The sequence below is a fragment of the Solanum tuberosum genome, unplaced genomic scaffold (genome assembly GCF_000226075.1).
Source record: "Solanum tuberosum cultivar DM 1-3 516 R44 unplaced genomic scaffold, SolTub_3.0 scf00417, whole genome shotgun sequence".
Lineage (NCBI taxonomy): Eukaryota > Viridiplantae > Streptophyta > Magnoliopsida > Solanales > Solanaceae > Solanum > Solanum tuberosum.
This window is the reverse complement of record NW_006239339.1, coordinates 344,702-365,323: the sequence shown is the minus strand read 5'-3', so window position 1 is coordinate 365,323 and position 20,622 is coordinate 344,702. Positions and strand designations below refer to the sequence as shown.

General features: G+C 32.1%; 1 pseudogene; it reads left to right on the top strand.

Moving 5' to 3' along the window:
• Positions 1-6,640, top strand: part of LOC102601786 (L-tryptophan--pyruvate aminotransferase 1-like) — a 25,387-nt pseudogene extending 18,747 nt beyond the window's left edge.
• Positions 6,641-20,622: the final 13,982 nt, after the last annotated feature.

The following is a 20,622-nucleotide window of genomic DNA, read 5'->3' as shown; positions in this document are numbered from 1 at the left end:
CCCCGTCCTATCTATGTATGTAGAGGTGTGCGTTGGACAAGTATTTTGTAAATGAGCTTGACTCTTGTTCTATGATGTCATTTTGAAATGGTTTGCCCTTAGTCCCTATTTCCCGTTAATTAATGTTAAATGTACTTCCGCGACCGATGAAGTGTGATGACAAGTTTGAGAGGCTTGTTTGGGGTTCCTTCGGGTTCCTCATTCGCCATGTCACGTCTAGGCCCTAGGCTTGGGTCGTGACAGGAACGTGGCAACCGATCCCATATTTATGTCAGAAGGTGGCAACCGATACCATACTTATGCCAGAACGTGGCAATTGATCCAAGTTAGTTATGCCGGAACGTGGCCACCGATCCTATTCACACACCACAATCACAATCACAAGTATATCATTAAGATCATACATTTAAGTCATGATTTCATGGCATTCATAGATTCTCTATCTCATTTACAACAAGTGTGATCAACATTGCAACATTCATACATATACAAGTATCATAATGAAGCAAGAACAAGCATACATCACACAATCATAGAATCACAACCATCACCTACCTCGAAACAAGGTTGAAACCCTAAGAAACTTGATCCTTCCCTTTCCGGATTCGTTCCACTTGTTCTTGGTCAACAACAATCACAATAACACGGGAATCAACAAGCAATCGCTAATTACCCAAATTACTAACAATTCTATGAACCCTAGATCAAACCCATGATCCCAATTACCCAATTTAGGGTTGTTTCCACCATAGAATCTTTAACAAAACCCTCCCCAATCAATATTCACCTATTCTATTACGTTCTACGGATCAAAAACGGAATCGGGGAGTTAAAAGGTTACCTTTAGCCTCAAGAATGGCGAAAAACGAGTAGAAATCGCCTGGGGTTCGTTCCTTAGCTCTAAAAGTCAAAAAGTGCCAAATAAGGTCGTTTAGGGGTTTATTAACGACATTAAGTCGCGTCTGGCCCGCCACAGCAGCCCTTATCCCGCTGTAGCAGCAGTACCAAAGCGACATAAACTCCCGCCTGAGCGCATTTTCAAACCAGTGAGCTATTCATCTTCCCCTATGATTTTAAGTCTCGTCACAACGCCCCATATCCCGCTGTAGAGGCCCCGCCAGAGCGGCCAAACTCCCGCCAAAGCGGCACAAAAGGAACTAGAGAGTCAATTGAAGAAATTCCAAAATCCCATTTCACAACACACCTCTAACCCACGACGATCAGAAAGATACCCTTTACGCTAAGATCGATTCCGAGAGTTCTACTCACCCGAATTCAATTTCGTAAAGTCGTACGGATTCCTTAACAAGTCATCTAACCACTCATGCAATCAAACCTATAATTACTCCACGCAATTGTTACCAGATTTCCTCCTAATCTGGACAAGGTTGGAAAATTTCAAGTACTACGAAAAAGTTTTTCCGGCCTCAATTTTTCTTCCGTTAGCATTTCTATAACGACGGAACCCGATCGTTACAGCAACGAAGTGTGTCAAGAAATACCTTATCATGGAAAAAGGATGAAGGACCATTTTGTAATTCAAATTGATACCGACTTGTCCAATATATTATTAAAGCACCGATCAAAGAACAGAAGCTAGAGAAGTTGGTCAAGTTTCATTATATTTTATTAGAGTTTGGTTCTCTTTGATACCAACAGTCAAACTCACATCACATGCAACTATTCTTATTCAGTGAATACACTTTTAAGAAAATGACAAAAATAATTATTTATGTTAGGGTAGGTCCAAAATGAACATTTTTGCATACTTTATAACAAGTTTGGTCCATAAATGTAACAATCCTCTAGATCGTTTTATATTTTTTGACTTTTTTTCTTCTTATTTGACACTTTTCATAGTATTGGTTATCTATTTATGACTTACGGGAATGTATGACAATTTCAAAGATAGTTGAATGTGTTTTAAGAGAGTTTGCGAGTTTTGAATGTTTGGAACTTATAAAGGTCGACTAAAATCAACATTGTTTCAAAATGTGAGTTCATATATTTTTATTTATTTCTAGAGTTGCATATGCAGCTTACTTCTGCTACTCCCTCCATTTTAATTTATGTGATAGTGCTTCACTAACACTAAATTTACTAATAAAAGAAAGACTTTTAAAAATTACGATGACACAACTATTTTTAATTTTAGATGTTCGAGTCATGTTCCTAAACTTCTAGTAGCTCGAGATAGTTATTTGAAATTTGTCTAACGGTAGCCCCGGGTAATCTATACAATCATTGATAGTACAAAAAAAGAAAAGTATTTCCTCAGAATTTTCATGTTTGAACTCTTATTATGCCAAATCTAACAAAATCCAGCCAAAACACCAATAGAAATTGAAGATTTTGTATCTCCGAAAATTTCTCAACAACGATAATTTTTTTATCCTAAAGCTAAAGGTGATTAAGTCATTATTGTATGTTTTTTTTTAAAAAAATTGCTACTCAAGTCATCGGTTAAAGATATTATATGTACATATATATACACATATATATTGAGAGCAAATACAATAATTTTTATTTAATGTATGGGGACAGTTGGTGGGAAATGGAATAAAGTTTTTGGGATTTGTTACCTTACATGGAAAATGGAATAAATTAATTTGTTTCCTTATTATATTATGGAAACAAATAAAATGAGCTGATATTATTACTTGCCTTACTTCTTAGATTCACCTTTTTATATAAAATTACTTACCTTACTTCTTAGATTTACTTTCTTTTATATTAAATTGCTTACCTTACTTCTTAGATTTACCTTCTTTATATTATATTACTTACCTTACTTCTTAGATTTCCTTTTTGTCTCAATATTGGGTTTTTCCCTATAAATTGAACTGTTAAGCTATTATTGCTTACAACTTACAACACAACTATTGTATTGAACAAGTGCATTTTGAGCTATCAAGGTTTGAGCTAGGTATAATTAATATTCTACCTTTATTTTGTATTTTATTTCTGATATATTGTTATTGTTGATATTTTTATTTTTTAAGTATAATATTTTATTTTAATAATTATTAGAATGTATTTAATTTAGAATCAATATGATTTTTCAAAAAGAGAAAGAAAGAGCAAGTAATTACTTGTTCTTTAATAAACAAGTAACAACCAATTAGACTTAGTAGTTTTTTTGGTTGGCTAACTATGGATCTTAGTAATTTCAAGGCTTGGAAAACTCTTCGAGCCAGCGTGATCTAGATTGAATAGTTTTAAAATATCTATGATTGACCACGAGATTCGTACGAATGTATTTTTTACCATTAAATACTTTTAGTAAAATTTGGTGTTATGACATGATAAAGTAGAATTTTATTACTGAATAATATTATAAACTTAATTTTCTCTTTCTTTCAAATTATATGTACTTAAGTTATGTTGACACTTATTTTATGTTATATTGAAATTTGACATAAAAGTACCATATTAAGCTTCTTCTTCTTTTTTGGAATTTTTAATTAATTAGGTTATATTTTTTTATTTTAATTTATTTATTTTTGTATTATTTACTTGCTATTTCACATTGCATATTTTCATCTTCACTTACAATTGATAGATTATCCTCTTTTAAAAAGATGTATCAATAGTGTTATGAAATTATATTTTATCACATATTAAGCCCATGTATTCTTTTAATTTTTACAATTAGTTAAATTGAAAATAATATTTATTTGAAAAATATATATATCATTTATTTTTACACAAAATGAGTTACAAATATTTGATTATTAATTTAATATATTTTCAAGAAATAATATGTGTCTTAAATATTTAATCTAATATCATTTATTAGGGCATGTACTTATCAAATATTAATTCTTAATTTTTGAAAAATACTTTTAGTTTTAATCAATTTAACTGTGTTATTATATTTATACCATCAAGATATGCTTGTAATTATCCTGTCATTAAATTATGACAAACAAACATGTGTAATTTCAATATTAAGTAATTACTAAGCTATGTTATACGTAACCTCACCAATTTCACTTACCATGTGGCAGCTTTCCAAATAGACACTTTAGTATTTATTCTCCTTATTACATGCAAAAAATTTCAGGATAACTAAAACTAAATGAGAAAAAAATCAAGATTAGAAAAGAGATAATTGCAATTATAGTCCAATTAATTAGAGATCCTTTTGTGGAGATTGGCAAGTGCAATTAATAAGATAATCCAAAATTATGTGTATTAATTAAAAAAATAATTTTGTTGGTAATTAGACTTGTCTCCTTCTCTACATATAGATCTCAAATCTATCTTCTTCTCACATAAATTTATTTGTGATTGATTTAAGAGTTTAGAAAAAAGAGAAAAAGATGTGTGGAACAGATGATTGCCTTGTCATGTTTTCTTCAGTCCCTTGTGCAACTCCAGAAAATAACACTAAGGACTCTTTCACCACTATTAATCTAGATCAGTAAGTATTCTTTTACAATTTTAATTTATTTTTCATTAGAATGTTTCATATAAGTTATACGCTTATGGTCTTGGTCAATCCTCCTAATTCAATTTTTTATATATGAAATCGCCAATTTTGATTTATTCAATGTTGAGTGCTTTATTATGTTTCTAGAGATTAGGTCCATTTTCATAAAATTTGTAGAAATGTTACAAATTTATCAATTCTTTGTTGGAATACTAATTTGGAATTTGATTTTTGTTGTGTGTATAGTGGTGATCCAACAATGTATGAGTCATATTGGAGAAAAATCGGGAACAAGTGTGACATAACATTCAATAGTGATGATTCATTGAGTTATTTTGCTAATGGTAAGAGCTTGTGTTGGTTCTTGGAGTCAAAACTAGAGGAACAAATTAAGAGGCTACACAAAGTAGTTGGAAATGCAATTGTGGATGATCATTATATTGTTGTTGGCACTGGATCAAGCCAGCTTATGCAGGCTACACTTTATGCTCTTTCTCCCACTGATCAACTTGAGCCTGTAAGTGTAGTTTAGGCTACCCCTTTTTATTCGTTACACGTTTATACGATATATTTTTCATTTAAATTGTGATGGATGTCCTAGCCTATGTATGATAAAATTAGTGGTCAAAAGTTAAAATTTATTAAATGGCGCTATATATTAAGGTTTTAAGACTCAACAAGGCTAATGATTCTTTTTGACTTTAGGTATTATTTTAATATGTCTAATGCATGTTGATCATGAATCTCTAATTAACCTATTAAAAGTCAACGAAACAAGGTGTTTAATAATGTTTCACTTATGTTAACATACCATGTTTCTCGCTGAGACAATGTTGGTTACTTGCATTGTATCCTAAAGAAAAATATAATATAGGAACATGGTTCATGCAAAGATTTGAAATACATGTTAAAAATATTAGTTCTTGTTCTTTATTAATTAGTCACATGGTTCTTGGTACATATTAGATCCATTAATTATAACATAAATCATAAAAAAATTTCTTATAATTGCAGTAAGCCACACCCTTAAATATAACGTGATATATAATTCTTGGAACACATCATGTGACTTAGTTAGTCTACTTTAAAAGCGACATTTCTTGATTAATTACATAGTAATTGTCATTTTGCAAGCATATTCAGAACATAAGTAACTGATTTTGTGAGGTCAGGACTACACAAATGGGCGGGAGATGCAAGAACTTTTGAGAAAAGTGGAGCTTATATTGAGTTCATTACATCTCCAAATAATCCTGATGGGGTTATTGGAGAGCATGTAGTTAATGTATATCAAGGAAAATTAATCTATAATTTAGCTTATTATTGGCCACAGTACACTGCTATTACCATACCTGCCAACCATGATGTTATGCTCTTCACTATTTCCAAATGCACATGCCATGCTGGTTCCAGAATTGGGTAAGTTTTTCAAACATTAATTACAAGCAAGGTCACAATCACAAAATAAAGCACATCAACAATTATTTTTAGCTTCAAAGTATCAATGACTAATTCTACAACTCAAACCTATAGAAGTCTACAGATTTCAATTTCTCACTTATTATAATTTTATTTACATGCAATTGGGCACTTGTTAAGGACAAAGAGGTGGCAAGGAAGATGACAAAGTTCATGGAGATTAGAACAATTGGTGTATCTAAAGAAGCTCAACTTAGAGCTGCTAAGATTCTTGAAGTGGTCTCTGATAGTTGTTTGGATCCCAAAATAAAAAAATTCTTTGAATATAGTCAGTCTCTTATGACTGACAGGTGGCAGAGGTTAAGACAAGTTGTTATGACCAATGACATTTTTTGTCCTCCAGAAATACCCTCTTCAATATTGCCTTTTCACAAAAGACTTTTATGAATCACACCTTGGTAATAACAAAAATATTATAATGTTATGTCACGTTTAAGATTACAAGCTATGATGTTATCGATATATATTTGAAAAAAGTTTTCTTTTCTTTTGAATTTGAAATTCATATTGTTTTTTGAAACAACATTTGCATGCCTAATTTGCAAAGGAGCTGAAGAGGAGGATTGTCAAAAGCTTCTTAAAAAACACAAGATTCATACAAGTAGTGAGAGAAGATTTGGAAGTGATTTAAGAAATGTTAGGATAAGTATGTTGAGTAGAGATGAAGACTTCAACATCTTTCTGAAGAGGCTTATGGCTATTCGAGGACCTACAAATGGAAATTAACACATATTTATGCATGAAATGTTACTTAGTTAAATTATATAATATTAGTTTTTACAAAAACATTCTAGGTATAAGTGGATAATAGTTAGACTTTATAATGTCATTTTCTTTTTGCAGCAGTGGAACTTTGATTTTGAATGTGTTGAAGAGTAGAATATTTTCTTGAATTGATGGAACTTGGTTGATTAATCCCAAAAAGAGTTTCCAAAATAAAAGAGGGCCGATAGTAGTTCTTTTTGGTCTCATGTTCTTTTGATTTTTATGATGTTAGATTGAGAAATATCTAATCTTCAATTAATTTAAGTGTGTTGAAGTATATGATATATTTGGATTATTTTTAAAATTGTATTATTGTCAAATATAAAGTAAAAATACAAACTCAACATGATATATTGATAAATAAGTAATATAACTAATTAAATATTAAATGTATTTAATCAGATATCATAAGGAAGGATTAAAAGTAAAATCAATTTATTACTAATAATATAGGAGAAAAGGAAAAACTAAAACTATGGGTGTGAACAAAATTTTCAAACACTCAACTTAGTGGAGGACATTAAATGTGCAATAGAATATTATAAAAGCAAGCCTAAATTACTTTAGTGGACATTAAATGTGCAACAAAATATTGATCATTGAATCACATGGTGTGTATATGTACTCCCTCCATCCCATTTTATATATCACCTTTTTAATTTGCACTTGCATTAAGAAATGATGTAACTTTACCCTTCTACCCTTATTTAATATTTTCTTCAGTCAACTTTATAATAAATGATGAATACATTTTGTGAAAATTACCAAAGTATACATCTTAAGACTTTAATTAACTTAAAATCAATATATTTATGTATAATTACATAAATAGTTTTTTAATTACATAGATAACCAAATCATTATTTTTTGTATTTAAATAAATTGTTTTTTTCCGATGTTCTCTCTCCTTTTCGGTTTCTATCTCTTGATTTTTGATGACGTGTCTTTTTATGTGGAGCATAATTAAGGTATTAAGTATTATTTATATTATCTCTCCTAATACTGTACCATATATACACGTTTTCCATTTTTCTATGCGATTAATGACTTTTTATTGGGATCTTAATTAGTTGCTTCCTTTTTGAATAAAACCTTTCACGTAACCAATAAAGATGTTGTAGGTTTCTAGGTGTTTCATAGTTTCAAGTACAAACATTGTTTCTAACGTCTTTAACATCAATATTCATCTCATCAGATTCTAACCCTACATGTTCCTCTCTTCATATCGTTTGACGATCAAATTTCTCCAAATCAGTTGTTCTTTGTACCAAAGTATTAATCATAGTTTTACATTGTTATTAAGTTGTTCTTTGCTGAATATGTGTGCCGTGGAGATAGGAACATATCTACGTCGGTTTTCAATTCTGAAAATCTTCGGTTGAGATTTGGAGTATTACTATGGGAATATGGTAAAATAAAAATTGATACTGAATCTGTTAGTGAAGATGAAGCATCTAAGCAAGGTGGTCAGTCAAATCGGAGGGTCAAGAAATAAAAAGTGTTATTCGTTAAGACAGAAATTCATGAATGTTTTTATGGAGTTGAATCTCTTTTGTTATTTTGGATAGTACTTGAGTTGCATATTTGATATGTTTGATGGTTTTGATTTCATTGTTGGATATTGTGTTTATTATGAGATTATCCATTTACTTAATTGTTTTTTTGGTTAAATTTTAATGATAAATTTATAGTGTGAGTTTGGTTTGTAAATGTATGAGTTTGGTATAAATTTAGGTATACATTACGTAAATTATTTAGGTGTTGATTAATGAATGAATGTTTTAGGTTTGTATATAATTCAAACAGTTGATTTACTATTTACATACATTATTATGACAATGAGTTTTATCATTACTGAAAATTTATAGTAAATCCTTTGTATATGATCGATTTGAGTTTCAGTCAAAGTTGCAGGTTGGTATACATACCAATGTGTTTACCCAGTTTTGTGCTTTTTTATTTCATATGTAAACCAATTTTTTTTCATTAACAGTGTGTTTATTATGTTTTCAGTTCTAAACAAGATTGTATTCTTAACCTGTTTTTTCCAATGCAAAGTTTTAGGTTTGTATATAATGTAAGCATTTGAATTATATATACAATCATCATTATGACATTTGGTTGTTATATATTCCATCATTTTTATCAAATTTTGTGCCAGTTTTAATATAATTAAACCAAATTTTACATTAACAGAGTATTAATTATGGTAGTGTTCAAACTAATATACTAACATTTAATACTTTTCAATGAATTGTTTTAGGTTGGTGTATACTGCAAACATTTGATTTACTATATACAATCATTACTATGATCCTTTATTTTTACCAAAAATTTGTGCCTATTTATCATAATTTCACCTAGAATTTGGCTTATTTTACCATATCAAATCAACAGCAGAATATCATCCAACAAGTTTAATTTTTATCACTATATTTGGATATGTCACAACACGTAATCCAGAAGAATTCATGATATCTATTATATACAACCATTTATAACAATTATGACTTCAAAAATATGAATAAGATAACAAAAAGTAATCAACTTTGAAATAAGGTTTCGTTGAAATTTAAAAACAGTACATCTAATAAAAGTAATATAGTTCAACTGCATAACTGCAAAGTAAAAATAACAACAAAAATACCATAAAGCTAATTCTCATGAGATTTTTTTGGGCAAGTCTTCTTGTTATGCCCAGCTATACCACATTCACTATAGGTTACTCAATGGATTCCATAGCTCTGTCCACACATGTCTCACACATAAAGGATATTTTGAAATCAAATCAGAATTGCATCTCTTTTGATCTAAATAAACTTGCACACACATATCGTTACGTATCTTCATAGGTGGAGATGGACCACTCACGAAATACTTGAGTTCCAAATGATAAATTGTCGTGTCCACTCCCAATTGTGAAGATATAGCAGTAATCAAGCCTTCGTAATTGGTGGTTGGATCATACATCACTCCTCCAATATTGTAATCCACGTAATGACCTGTTTAAAATAACAAATTCTTCATTAATTTAAAAAAGAACTTTCAGAATTAATTACTACAGTCATCAAGTTGTTTAGCTTTGTTTTTACATTGGTTTTCGATGTTATATAAGACAATTATTGATATACTTTAGTAATTTACCAAAATTTTCACCATTTAATGAACTAAAAATAAACAGTCAAAGATTACATACCCTTAAACCAATTTTTAAAATTTATGATTTTATCAGGTTGCCATCAATAAATGTAGGAATAATTTTTCATATCATTATATACACCAATTCACATAATTAAAACACACTAAAATATGTACCATATTTTTATTTATGAAGATCTAATTATATACCATAGATTTCTCAAACTTGTGCTTATTTACAACATCAATTACACCAAATAATTTATTACACCAATCATAATAACATACGTATGTTGATATGTAAGGTAATATAAATTTGACCAAAACATACACCAAAACATACATCAGGCTATTAGTTTGGTGTTAGTTCTTAGCGACAAATATACCAACATATGAACCACATCACATACCAAAAAAAATATTTCAATTTGGTATTTTATTAGGATACCATCAATCTGAACCGTTTTTCTAATTATTAAATGCACTAACTAAATAATTATAATACGGCAAAAAATGTACCATACTTTTATTTTTGAAGTTATTTTTTATATACTAGATTATACCAATAAATAGAGAAATACATGTATATGAAATTAACTTGAAATTGGTATGTGATGACATATCAAAAACCAAAACAAAATATTGATATAATCTGCTAACATACAACACTCATCATACTAATTAAACCACATAATTATTGATTTTATATTAAATCGATGCTTTTTTCAATTAAACCTAAACTTTAATTAAAAAAATAAATTTGACACATCAGTCTACAACCAAATCATATGAAGGTGTTGTAATTACACCAAAATTTCGATGCTCTAGAACATCAACCAAATTATATGAATTAAATTACACCAAAATTGACAAACTAAACCAAACGAATAACTACCAAAAAGTACAAAATATATATTTGTGAAAAACCAAATACAACCACGTAATAAAACACCATGCGAAATGTTTTTTATACAATTACCTGATGAGTCCCATCGCCCTGTGTTGAATTAGAATTGAGAAATTATTAGTATGTATTTTTCGATAGCCGTTCTTATCAGAGAAGGGGAGTTTTGTTTTGGTAGGAAACTTCTCTTTATGGGAGATAATATATAACAAACTTGAATAAATCAGGGAAGGTAAAATAATTAGAGAAATTAATGGGAATCGTGATAAGCGTGGATGATTTGGAAAACCTCTTTTTTATTTAAATTTTACTTTTGAAAAAAAATATTGCTATATAATTGAAAAAAAAGTATTGTTATGTTGGTGTAAATACAGTTGTTAAGTTGTATACTTAAAAAATCGGTCCATTTTCAAGATTAATTAACTACTCTATCAAGGGTATAATAGGCAAAATATGGTAATTTATGCATAAATTTTATAAAATGACAAGTATTGTGGTCCAACTATTTATAGAAAGGGATGACATATAAAATGGGACGGAGGGAGTAACTAATTAAACATTGGAAAAACCTTTTTGACCAGAAAATTTGGCCAGAATGGTATTTTATCTATGTTATTTTACCTTTTAAATTTTTTTTACCCTTTTAACTTTAATATATTTTATTTAAAAAATAAAAAAAAATCAATTTATTTTAAAATAAAAAAAATTATAGATTTTTTAAATTTCTGACCAATTTCTGGCCAAATTTTCTGGCCATTTAGCATTACCTTTAAACATTAATATGCATGAATCTTCTTAATCATCATGAGACTTAATAGAGTTGAAGTGAATGTTAATGTGATCTAATTATTGATAAGTCTAATGCATAGGTAATACTTCCTCTATCCCTAATTACTTGTCTATTTTTGAATTGACACACCTATTAAGAAAATAATAATTGACACAGTGCGTTTACCATTTTACCCCTATTAATTATGGAGTGGATGAATTAAAAACTTAAGATTTTCAAAAAATTCTACTTTTTTCAAAGTAATGAATTGAGGTATAATAGGTAAAAATAATTGTATTTTCTTGATGTGTTAAAATGGACAAGTAATTAGGGACAACTGAAAAAGAAAATGTGGACAACCTTGTAAATTTCCCCACATCATGATAATGCAGATTGAGATACATCGTATTTTGCTGGTGCACAAAAGAAGGATGATAGGGTTCTTGTGCCTGATTTGGGGTCGCTAACTAGCGTATATGACAGGTGGGTTCATGCAGCCTATGTTGTTCAGATTCTTCAAAAATGTCAATGGGTATGTGTCAGATTCTCCAAAAGTAATTTGTTTTTGGAGAATTCGACACGGATGTGGCATTGAAAGTGAAGAGTTTGTGAAACTTAGGATGCAGCCTGAAATGCTTGTTATTTATCTTCTTTTTGGCATGTTGTTCTTGTTTTTTATGTGCAAAATTTGATGGAATTTAGGCATTCCCAATCTGGATGAATTTATGAACAAGGTTGAACTTTTTGGCTTCTCTGCTTAGTTTCAATTCTATGTTGCTCGAATTCTCCAAAAATGTTGTCACACCTGTCGGATCCTCCAAAAAAAGCACTACTTATAAAGGATCCGACAGAAACCTATCTGACATTTTTAAAGAGTCATAGCAACGTAGAGTTCCGTTGCATTTCAATGTTTTGTGAATGGTTAATTTATTCTTTTCTATTGTGTTTTTAAGCAGGGCATTATACCTTAATTTTCAATCTCCACACTCTTATATTAAGGGTCATGTCCTCAATGAGCTGATGTTGTGTCATTTTCTTCCTAATCACTTCACCTCAATACATTTTAGAACTACCTATTCCCCTCCAAGCCCACTGCAACCATCCTCTCACACCTTCTTATGAGGAGATTCACACAACTACTATTCACATGTTTGAACCATCTAATTCCTACTGATCTCATCTTATCCTCCATGGGGTCACTCCCACCTTTGTTCAAATATTTTCATTCCTAATTTTATCTCTCTTGGTATGCCTACACATTCATCTCAACATCCGCATCTCTCCAACTCTCATCTTCTGGACATGGAGTTTTTAACTAGTCAACACTCTAGCTCAAGCCATCACTTTCAATTTGTTGTTACCTTTCTACCCTGTTTGGTTATGAAAGCATTGTTGTCATCTGTTTGTAGCATTTATGTTAAAGTTTTTGATTTGTCGAAATCTGTAGTCTTTACTCAACTTACTAACACCAGTCAACTGGTTGTTAAAGATTATGTAAGTTACCTAGGTGTAAGGTGATCCTTTTTATTTGTCCTAGCTAGGCTTGGTGGACAGAGTTACTTGGTACATATTATTCGCGGGAGGTGACAGGTAACTTGTGAAATCAGTCGAGCTGTGTGAAAGCTGGCTTGGACACAAGATAAAGTAATTAAAATTCTAGTAGTTGTATCATTGTGTTGCTTCTGGAGGTTTATTAAACTCAAGGTTTGATCACTATACACCAAGTATTCTGTCGAATAACTTGATGTTACAGCACGATACACCCTTGATCCTATTACTTTGTTATTTGTCACATGTTTGTATCTAGACTTTCGATCTTTTCTTGTTGCCTTAAGTACAAGTTATAAGGGTTAAATAGAGTGACTAGGATCGATATTAGGCGTTCATATATTGATATATATTTGTTTGAGATTAAGATGTAATTGTTATTGTTATACAATCAATAATTATTCCAGAGTTGGAACTTAGAAGAGGATCGAAATAACCATATGTCATCTAGAAGCTAACAACCATGAATGACAATAAGCTACTTATCTTCATTCATAGAATTTTCCTTTCTTTAAGTAAGTTAGCTTGAAAAACTAGATTGACCAGCTACCTAATTTCTTTCTTACAAATACAGAAGAGTATAATATTAAAAATTGGTTAAAAAAGAATATATAAGTTGTTAACTAGTATTAACAAAATTAAAAAATATATATGGACTAATCATACATATTTCAGACGAAAGATTATACAATGTAATAAACAAAGACCAACATGAATATGGTGTAGTTGAAACAGAAAGTAGGGTGAAATCATCTGCACATTAGTCTAACCTAATGTTCCTTGGTTCAAATGCAAAATTTGAATAAATTTTATCAAAATGCTTCTAAAGACTCTTCATTTGATGGATGACACCAAATACGTGATTATTTTTTTTCATAATGTCCTCTCATAGGTAGAGTAGAGCTATTTGATGCATACAACCTCTCCGACCTTGATATCAGAGCTAAATAATGCACTGTCCTAATAAAAACTTTAATTTCTTTCTACGAGAGCCGCACTTATAGCGAGTGTATCTACAAAGCTTTCAAAATTCTAGATCGACATCATTTTTATAGTATAGGATGCAACCATTTTTATAATAATCAATTTTGATTGAGGAGAGTCCTAACTTGAACATCAATTTCTTTATCTTATAGAAAAATTTAGGAACCTTTAGAATCGAGTCAACTCACCCTTTAATAAAGTTCATCACAGAGTCCATTGTTCCTTGAACAATATTCCACTTATTTGATAATTTGATAATCTAACTGCAAAATACAGTTAAGAGCGAAGACTCTCATCACACGAAATCCTAGGTGGTGAGATATAAACCCCTCACATGGTTGATGTTAGAACGACTATTAACATGTAATTGTTTACAAAAATGAAGTGCTTCTTCAATATTTTCTTTGAATTCAAAATTGAAAAGCATGCCAAAATCATTCTGAACATATCATGCAGTATAAAACCTTGGACATAATTATATTTTATAAACCTACCATTTTCATTGACCAAGAAAATAGTAAATCTATTATTTATTACTATCAGTCTCAGTTTAACTATGAATATATCAGAATAATTGCATGTGATGTAAGTTTGACTTTCAATTTGACTGTCGGTATCAAAGAGAACCAAACTCTATAAAATATATAATGAAACATAATTGACTTCTTTATTAATTAGGTATCCTTTTAATTTATGTTTGGATGTTGGGTCATTATGTTGCTGCCAATTTGGTCGGCGTTTTAATTGTATGTTGGATGAGTTAGTTTTACTGCACTTTTTGATCAATTTTAATTTTATTTATTAATTGATTGGGGAGTCAGAATTCAAATAAGGGAATTCAGTAAAAATAAAATTATATCAAGAAGATTCATTAACTTAAAAGCAAAAAATTCATTTTTATTTTATTTACATAATATATCTTTTAACGAAGATGTTAGACTCTATGGTACCTACGCTTTTATATCTACCATCTCTTACTAGAACATATATTAAGTATTAAGTAGAGTTATTTTGCTAATGATAGATGCTTGTGTTAAATCTTGGAGTAAAAAACAGAGGAATAAATTAAGAGGCTGCATGGTTTGGGAATGTAGTTGTGGACGTAGTGGGGAAGTTAGAAATTTTATTTAGGGTGTTCAATATATATATGTATGTAAAATAGTTTGTGATCTATATACTTCGTATACTTTTTGCTCTTTATATATATTATAATTTTTTGACAAAGAATATCCGACTGGCCACCCTGAGTTATATGACTAAACCCTTGTGTGGACAATCTTTATATTGTTGTTGGCACAAGATCCAACCAGCTCATGCAACCTGCACTTTCTGCTTTCTCGTACCGATAAATTTGAGCCAAATCAATGTAGTTTCAGTCACACCTTTTTATTCATTATGCATTTACAAATACCACCTTTTAAAAAAAATTGTATATCTTTTATTTAAATTTTGATAGATATGCTATACTCAATTACTTATGTAAATCAGTGAGACAATATTTGTTACATACATAAATACATTGTATCCTAAAGAAACATATAGTGTTTGTTCTTTATTATTCACATAGTTGTAACGACCCGAACCGTCGTTATTTAGAAGAGTAAAAACGTCAGGAGAACGGGGGCCATCATCCCGCCAGAGCAGGACAAATGCCGCTAGGGCAGCAGCGCTCCAATGGGATAGGGAGCGCCAGAGCGGGATGGTCCGGACAAACCTTAAATGACGCGAAGCATTATTTTCTACTTTTTCCCAAAACACCAAAAAGAGGCGAGGATCACCCTAGAAACCCTCAAAAGGCCGCTCTAGGCTTGGGAAAGAAGGAGGGAGAGATTTCTAGCGCAAGGATGGCGATAGCTTGCGGATTCTCGGCCAAATCCACCGTTTCGAGGTTAGGAAACCCGGATTGGAGCTATAATCATGTGCAACTGCTTGCCAGGTAGGCTAAGTTTATTAATTGAGTAGTCTTAAGTTTGTGTTCACTACATAGTATATTGTTAATTGACGGTAGAATTCATGCGTAGGCCTTCGTGCACCGAAAAAGGGATAGTTGTACCTGTATTCCCAGTGGTTACGTAAGATGTGTACCCTAGGGGGAAGCCCCGTCCTGTGAACTAGGGGTAAATGATGGTTTGATTTCTTATTTGTGTGATATATGCCTGTTAGTTGCTTCATTGTATGCATGCATGTATGAGAATAAGGAATGTAAATCAAATCTAATGTAATGAGTATATGTATATGAACAATTACATGCCATGAATTCATTACTTGATTGTATGACTATGAGTATTGTTCTTTATGGGTGTGATTGTGATTGTGCTGACTGGATCAGGTGTCACGTTCCGACTCATATATTGGATCGGGTGTCACGTTTCGACACATATACTGGATCGGGTGTTACATTCTGACACATATATTATATCGGGTGTCACATTCTGACACATATATTGGATCGGGTGTCATGTTCCAACACATATATTGGATCTGGTGTCACGTTCTGACACATGTATATTGGATCGGGTGTCACATTCTGACACACTAACAATTTAGGTGTGGGTTCCATGAGAGAACCATTGATGACTACTATGTTCATATCTATTTGTCATGTATGTTGAGAATTAGTATGGTACTCTTGAATAATAATTGAATTATGCATTCTGTATATGTGTTTATTATGTCGTGTTTACTTGTTATATATCTCGTTACTGAATGAACTGTGAATGGGCAGGTCCAATCGGGATATGGTATGGTAAGTGGAAACAGAGGTACCAAGTGTTACTGTGTATTACCTTAGAGAGGTTGTCTGTGTTCTTAAAGGTTGAGAAGTGGGGAGGTGTTCGTGTCGTAAATTCTAAGTAGACAGGTCTTACCTTGGAAGGGGATTCATATAGAAACGGTTAGCGAGCCTGGTTAGAATGTAATATGGGGTCAAGGGTTGAGTGGTGATGTGGAAGAAGTAAGGGTATGTCGTGAGTGATTGGTCGGGTTGGTAGTGGTTACATCGAAAAACTCCTCTAAGTGATAGAATGGTTAAGCTATGATCAAGAACGGAGCGAGTAAGGAGTTAGAGTCAAGTGTACCAGTATATTTTAAAGTATTCTGAAATGGTAAGGGCAGGAAGACATAAAGGTGGAGGAATGAACTGTCGTATTGCATGTTTCCTGCTAGTAGATTTCTTATATTATGTGGTGGGTATCGGGTTGACCGATGATGCCTACTAGTATGTGTGATTTGTAATGATACTACTCTTGCTATGCCTTTTTGGCATAGTCTAGTTTCAGGGTCAATGATGTTTCATATGTGAAAACGAAGATAATCTCTAACAACTTCTATTTTTCTTCCATGTGGTTGGATCTGCTATGACTGATTCCCCGAGCCTACACCCTGGATGTGGCTGGCACTTGAGAATTATTTCTGGCCCTAAGTGAACCCTTGGCCTGGCTTACTTACTTAATGGAAGACTTAACTTAACAAAGATAACCCATATAAAACTTAGAATGTTATAAAGGAAACATTCAACTAGCTAGTAAGTCAAACTCAAGTCTCAACATAACATAATGAAATGAAAAGACCAAAGAACTAACATCTGACTTTCTATCTATGAAGCCTCTAAACAATTGAGATGGATGTTGGGACAAGACCCACACCATCCTAATGAACTAACTAATACAAAAAGCAATAAAAAGGTGTCCTCCAAAAAGCAAAGAGGCTCACCACAAGACTCTGAGTGCTCAACTGGATCAACGATGCGCTGGATGCTGATCCTAGTTACCTGTATCTGCATCATAATAAGATGCAAGCCAAATGACATCAGTACATTGAATGTACGAGTATGCGAGGGGAATTATAAAATAAGACATAAGCATGAAAGGAACTAAAGAACTTACCTGGCTCAACTCAACTCAACATAACTGAACTCATTTCAATATAAAGTAGTTTAAAACAAGTGAACTATAAGTAGAAGTTGTTTAAAACATGATGTTAACTCTGTACATATGCAAAGATACATATAACTCTGAAATGTATGTAAAAATACAATAAACTGCGTATATAATAAGACAAATACTTCTGTGAGAGTTTCTCCAACCGACAACCATCACTTAAGAGCTATTGTGATGATATAACATTTTGCCTCACGCTGCCAGGGCCGTCCTATACCTTGCCGAGGGTATAGAACCTGAACTACTAAGTGGATCCACTAGTCTATGCTAAAAAGCATTAGGAAATCATCTAAAAGTATGACCCTTTTCCACCCATGGTGGTTACATGGTTTATGGGGGCTGTGAGTTGTCTGAACTCTCCCCCATATCGGTGCTCAATACTACTCCCAAAATATGATATTAGCTCTTATGTTTAAAAAACATACTTCCTTCTATGATTTGAGATAATTGCTCAGAAACTTAGCTCAAAGGCTATCTTGGAAATCAATGTTTCCTCTCTTGTTTAATTGTGAAAGCATTTAATCTTTAACTGAAAACTAGCCCAAAGGTTCTTTAACTGAAAAACTAGCTCAAAGGCTATGTACTGAAAAACTAGCTCAAAGGCTATTTATTGAAAAACTAGCTCAAAGGCTCTTTTAGAAATCAAAGTTTCCTTTCTTTCTGAAATGTGAATTTTTTTTTACTCTTTGGTAAAACAAATTCCCGATATACTCCTTTGAAGAAATGAACTTCAACCTTTACTCTTTACTCAACTTAAAACTCAAGTCTTAAAACAAAGTTAAAACATTTGTAAAAGACTCTTGGAAGACCCTATGAACTTCTCTTGAATTGACTCTTAACTTCTCTTAACTTGACTCTTAACTTCTCTTGACTTGAATCTTAACTAATCCTTGAATTGAATTATGAATTCAAGGATTGTGATTTGTGATAGGAAAGATCTCATGATGTTTAGGAGTGTTTTTAGATAGTTAAACATGAGAAAAGATCAAGAAATCACTGTGTGGAAGCAAGTCCACGATGTGGAGATGCATTTAATTATTTGATCGCGAAATAAATTTTGAGGAGAACGGTGTGTGACTGCTCTGCGACGCGAAGAAACTTTCTGTGAACTTATGGGACAAGTCCGCTACACGGACTAGGGCACTAGATTTGCCCGACTTTTTCCTTTTTCATTTTCCAGCCCCAATTCACCTAAATTTGATTATCTTTCTCAGTATCTCTTTAGATTCATGTACCCAAAACATATACACAAGAATCTAACTCAAACAACTCTAATAATCGACTCTACAATCTCAAGAAACTCCTCAATCTCATCCCAATTCAAGAAAGAAAGTAAATTCAAGAACACACATCAAGAACATTCAAACTTTCAACTTTTTAGGACGAATTCACGCTGAATTAAACATGTTTGGCACGTGGGTGAAGGAACCCAACGCTGTGTGAACTCACATACCTCATAGGTAACACCCCTTGACGAAATCCACAAGCGATTCTTGAAGATCTTGACGATTCTTGCTCCTTCTCCTCTTCTTTTCTCTTCTCTCAAAACCCTTACTCTTTTCCCAAAAGCGTAAACTGAATCCTATCAGTTTAGATCACAATTAATTATCAAAAACAAAATTAAGTCATGGGGTATGGAAAAGATCATAATGCCCTTCAAAATTCCGGATTGGACATTTCCTTATTCGAACAACCCAACTTCTAATGGGCATATCTCACTCATACGAACTCGGAATCGTGCAAACTCAGCGGCGTTGGAAATATTATTCCAAACATTTCCTACGATATCTGGAAACACACCTAAATCATCCTGAGCTAGGAGTTATGGTCGTTTTAAGTGGACCAAAAACTCAACTTTAACACACTTAACAATTTCCAGATTTTCTTTATACTTTCCAAAAATGATTATTTCCTCTTTTAAATACCTTTTTAGTTCTTTCTAGTTACGGGGTGTTACAATATCTCCCCCTTAGGAACATTCGTTCTCTAGTGAGCTTAACCTTAGTAGGCAAAGGGTGTAACATCTAACATTCAGTTCAAACACCCAACAAGTAATTTAATGCAAATACAACATACAATCTCATAAGTTGAAGAGTACTAAGAAGAGAATTAGTACCTTGTTCTGGAATTTCGCCGGATTCAAAGAGATGTGGATATCTCTTCTTCATATCCTCATTCGCTTCCCAAGTAGTTTCCTCAACAAATTGATTCCTACAAAGGACTTTGACTGATGCTACCTCTGTTGTTCTTAACTTGCAAACTTGGCGATCTAGAATCTGAACAGGAATCTCCTCATAAGATAACCTATCCTTGATCGCAATATCTTCGATTGGTATATTCAACGAAGGATCTCCCATGCACTTCTTCAACATGGAGATGTGAAAAACCGGATGAACCGCTGCGAACTCTTGTGGTAGCTCCAACTCATAAGCTACATTACCTACCCTTTTCGATCCACAGTCACCCAAATAGAATCATGCTGCCTGCGAGACCTTGGTAAACCTGTGATGAAATCCATATTAACCATCTCCCACTTCCATTCCAGAAGTTCCATAGTCAGAGCCACACCACCAGGCCTTTGGTGTTCTACTTTAACTTGTTGGCAATTCGGACACTTAGCAACAAACTCTGCAATGCCCTTCTTCATACTATTCCACCAATA